The sequence below is a fragment of the Cryptomeria japonica genome, chromosome 11, assembly GCF_030272615.1.
Source record: "Cryptomeria japonica chromosome 11, Sugi_1.0, whole genome shotgun sequence".
NCBI lineage: Eukaryota > Viridiplantae > Streptophyta > Pinopsida > Cupressales > Cupressaceae > Cryptomeria > Cryptomeria japonica.
In genome coordinates, this window is record NC_081415.1 from 244,504,953 (window position 1) to 244,510,377 (window position 5,425).

Sequence of the window (5,425 nt, forward strand, 5' to 3'; positions counted from 1 at the left end):
AATTCTGTTTTTAATTCAATAAAAAATAAATGTTGTAATAATTATTATTGTATTATTTTATTTTGTTTTGTTTATTAGATATGCCATTAGATATTTTAGAATGTTCTTTTGTTGGTGCGATTTAAGAAATTAAATCTTTATGAACTCATATATATATATATGAGGAACATACAAACATATATATAAAATAAGTTGAGAGATTTTAATTTTTATTATTTCATTTTAAAAATATAATTAATCAGAATCTCTATAAATAACTTGATATTTCTTATAACAAAACTTCTTCAAAGTAATATTTATACTGATTAATTAGAACATCCGATTTGAAAATGCATCAAATTTTATCAATTATTTGTCAAATCTATATATTACCATAGCAAGGATACACTTAAAGCTCAACATTGACGACTAAATTTATAACACATTAGTCTAAGTTTTTTCTCCAAATCTAAAGATTACTCTAGTGTGCAAGATTTACACACCACAAATTTTTAATTAGCTAATGACTCACATCTAAAACAATCATAAAATAATAAAAATTGCAAATCAAAGACCATATTAATGTAAGAGTTTTGATACATACAAAAAATATATATTAATAATGATTAGAAAGGACTTTTTTTTTTCTTTGGTTCTTTTGTTTTTGTAATGGGTAGGTTATTTATCAAACAAAACCTCTTTACTAGAAGGTCTGAACTCTGAAGTTTATCTCAAACATTGGTGGAAGTGATGGCTTGGAGAAGGGCTTTTTTATGCATTTACACACAATTTGAAGCCTTTATGAAAGGTTTATAATGATGATTGCAATGCATCAATAACAATGCTACATGTAGTCTTGGTAGTATCCTAGTTTACTAAGTTCATGATATTAAATCTAGGTTTTAGTAAGATTGTCTCAATTTTTAGCCAATGTTTCCAATCATTTTGTTTTCTATGCATGCTTCTCTCATTCCATGTGAGATTTTCTTTCTTCTCTTACATGCATGCATGATTTTTGCTTATTTACTTACTCAAGACTTCTTTCTTTCATTGTTTGTAAGTAGTCATTACATAAGTATGAACTCAACATTTACATATATCAAGATCAAGTCATATTTGCAAGTATTTTGAAGAAAAACCTATTAAAGCACTCACTAAATAAGAAAATTACTTTGGAAGAAACATTTGATCTTCAAAATCATCACTATAAAGTAATCTCTCCCATAAAAATACCCAAAAATTATGAAAACTAATATTTATCAAGATCGAAAGCAAAGTTAAATCATGTGAAGCAAATAGTTAAAATAATAATAGACGGCATAAAAATTGCACTTGTTTTAAAGAAAATGATTATCAATGACATCTAGGCTATATTCTCATGTAATATCATTAGTAAGGTAATTTGAGAGTAATAATGTGGTGGAGAGCAATATCTTATTGGTCTATTATAAAAATTGTTCATGATATCTTTGTACAAGTGAATGATAATCATAAATGGATATGCATGTTAAGCATGGATTTTATTACTTTGAGTAGGCTAAAGGTATAGATTGTTGCTCCAAAATTCTTACAATAATTTGTCACTTTGGTATTGATAATCTATATTACATAATTAAATGTTTTCCATATTGTAACATATTTAGGGGTTGATTAATAACATAACAAGACATTACAACATGGAGGAGGTGCACAAAGGGGATTATTTGAATTCAGTGAAGGCGAGAAATGGCTGTATCATTGATTGTAGAGGTTTGGATAGTGTTGGTGAGGATGGTGATGATTATGAGCCCCTTGTGGCTTCAAAATACATGTTGGCTCATGATTCTATAGGACATCATTTTGATGCTTCTTAAGTGGGGTCGGGTCCTATGATTGGGGTTTCCAATTGTAGGCTTTTCGATAATTTTCCAATGGTGGATAATCAAAAGTGGTCGGAGTTGTTTGGAGGTCATTCGAAAGGTAAGTCAATTTCCCCTATTTTGCATTGTGTGGACTCTACCTCAAGATCTTGCTCCATTTTTGTGTCAGACTGCCTTGTGGATAATGCTTTTATGGATTTCTCCCTTGTGGGTAAAATTATTGGTCCTTTAAATATTGAGGTGGTGCATGTGTGGGTTGCTAGAAAATAAAAAAAGAAGGAGCAGATTGATGTTATGGTGGCTAAAGGTTTTTTTTCTTTTGTCTTTACCTGTGAGGAAGATCTACTTTTGGATCTAGTTGGTAGCCCTTGGATATTTGGTCACTCCTCGTTATCTCTTAAGAAATGGGAAACAAGGTTTTCTCCATTAGATTGGTACTTCATATGGCCCTAGTTTGGGTGAGGCTCCATGGCCTTCTCTTAGAATTTTGGGATGAAGAAATTATTTGATGGTTGGTAGCTTGTTTTGGGAAGTTGATATCAATGGATCCTATGACTACTTCAATAAAAGGATTGGTTTATGTGTGTATTTGTGTTAACAGTAAGCAGTGTACTGATCTTTCCTTGGAGGTTGTTATCAACTCCAAGCTTCGAGAGTGATCTCAAGCAATTGAGTTTAAGTCTATATTGTTCACATTCTTCTATTGTGAAAAAGTTGGGCATTTGGTTAAAGATTGTCTGATTAAGCTAGCTATAGCTAAAGATTCAAAATAAATTGGAGATAGAAAGTTGTGGGTCCAAGCCAAGGGAATGATTATTTAGCATTGGCATCTACTCAGGTCCTGGCTACATATGGCTCAAGACAAGGGATTGATTCTGCTAAGTTGTCTTCTTCTAAGGTTGGACATCTTCAATCACTTGTTATGCCCAAGATTAATATCATAATTAACCTAACTAATTCTTTGGGAGATGATTTTATGTCTCATAGTGTGGATCCTATGGCTACCCCAGGCTTTGGGGCGAAGAATTTAGTTGGTGATGAGGATATTTTATTTCAATAGGCCTCTATGGAGCCTATGGTGGAGATGAAACATTTTTTTGATGAGGAGAAGAGGCAAGGGTTGGATGAGCCTAGTAGGGATGATACACATTTTACCATAGTTAAATCTAACCGTAGGAGGAAAGTGTCCCCTAAGGCATCTACTATCAAAACCAAGAATAGGATGCAGACAGACTATGGTGTGAAATCAAAAAATGTTGGTAGGCCTACAACTATCCAAAGTTGTGATAAATAGAGAAGTCTGATGTGGAAGTTTGTCTGCAAAGAATCCTTCCAGATGTTGGCCTTTCTGGCTCTCCTCCCTTTAAATAAAGATATTTTCATGGAATGTTTGGGAGCTGAATCACTCCCATTAGCATGATCTCTTATCTAATTTGATAAGGGATCATATATTGGATATCTTCCTTGTCTAAGAGATGTAATTGTAGAAGGATAATCTTATTGGCTCAAAGCTTGCCTATTTTAAAGATGCCAAAATTCATTGTTATGATGTGAATGGCACTTAAGGTGGTCTAGTGACATTTTGGATTTCAAGAATTGTTAAAGATACCGAGGTTGTTTCTTCCCCTAATCATATTGCTACTAGGTTTGAACATTTGAATGATGGTTCTATTTGGGTGGTGTCGAATATTGATGCCACAAATAACAAGGTTCCTAGGAAAAAATTGTGGGTTTCTTTGTGTAATTTCAAAGATTCTATTTCCCATGTTCAGAAGCAAAAATATCAAAAACCAAAAATTAAACAGTCAATAAATTACCTATAATATAATACGAAATTAAATAGTCAATAAATTACCTATAATGCAATACAAAATTAAAAACAAATTCAATCTAAAAACAAAAATTGAATAACCCATGTTTGGAAGCAAAAATATCAAAAACCAAAAATTAAACAGTTAATATAAATTACCTATAATACAATACGAAATTACTAGCGATTGAATTGTCATACAATAATTTAAAAACTACATAATTTTGAAGCCAGTAATATTAGTGTAGATTCTTTTGAACCTTCATTAAATGAAAATGATGCAGGCAATTTTTGTGCACTACTGAATTGCCAAATATGAAATGGGAAGAGTGGGTATGTAAATACTGTAACTATTTTCAGCTGATAGTATTAAAAAATATAAAATTAGTAAGAACTGATAATGTTTTAAAATTGGATGCTTTAAAATAAACAAAACATAACTGCCAGCCAAACATGGAAAGGAATCCACGTGCCTTGACTGTGCTTCCATATTTTTTGTTTACCTCGTAAACGAAACCACCTCACATATTTATTTTTTACTAGAGCATCATATATTTAATATTGGCCACTTGAAGTTCATGACGTAGCCACATTTCACCATGTGGTAAGTCTATAGATAGAGGTGTCCAGCCACCAAAAGAGATGTAGGATAGCAACCACATGGAAGCTCTTCTTCTGAAGGCTTGAAGTGGAATGAAGCCAAAACAGAGTATCCATTAACCATATATATATATATTTTATTTTTCTTAGCATGGTAAATGGGGAATAGCCAAAATTGTAGGAGTAGAACGAAGTATTTTTGGAGCTGTAGGGTACGTCAGCGCTCAAAGAGACATTCTTCTGTGCTTTTATGTGTGTTGCTTTATGGGCCAATGTACCCAAAAACCTAGCTAGTGGCAAGAGGATTCAAGAGGTAAGGTCCTTTTTACCTTAAATTTTTGTCTCTATGGCTTTCTGTAGGCTATTTTCTTTTCAGCGTAGAGCAAAGTGAAAGCAAATGCATTTTTAGGGACACATCTGAATCAATTTTTGTTTACCCTAAAAAAATTAAATTTCATACACAAATTTCTGAGTATTAAGAACATGAAATTATACTTGTAGTCACATAAATTTGTCCATTTTAATTAAATGAATATTTTTTATTTATTTGATTAAAAACCCACTAGCCATCAGTTAATTCAATTAACATTTAATTAATTCATCTTCAAACATTCTCCTATTAATTAAATAAATTATTCAATTTATTTTAATTAATTCATTAAACCAAATTCATAAATCAATTAAATGAATAAATCCTATTTATTCAATTTAATCCCCTTTCTTCTTTTACATAAATTAAATAAAACATTTATTTAAATCATCAAAACCCCCCCACTTGCATTCTCCTAAAAATGCAAGTTGCAACCACAAGTTGAAATAAATTAATTTTATTTTAATTAAAATCCTATTTTCCCTCACCCACCAAATCCACTTGCACTCCTAAACCCCCTTTCTAGATTCTTCTAACCCCCTTCCTAATTAACCTAATCCATCCCCTAATTATTGTCACATTCCTAAGCAACTTGAAGTCACTTCTCAAAGACTCCAAAGTCTTTGAAAAACATTTAATGCTTTATGTGTTCAACAAGCTAACCCCTAAAGTCTTCCAAACCACTAATGGCTCTTACATGACCATTTATGGTTAACCCCTAGCTCAACCCTCATGTGACCCATGTGTCTTCTCAAGCATTTATTGCTTTGACCATGGTTATCCCTTTAACCTTTGCACAAGAGTTAA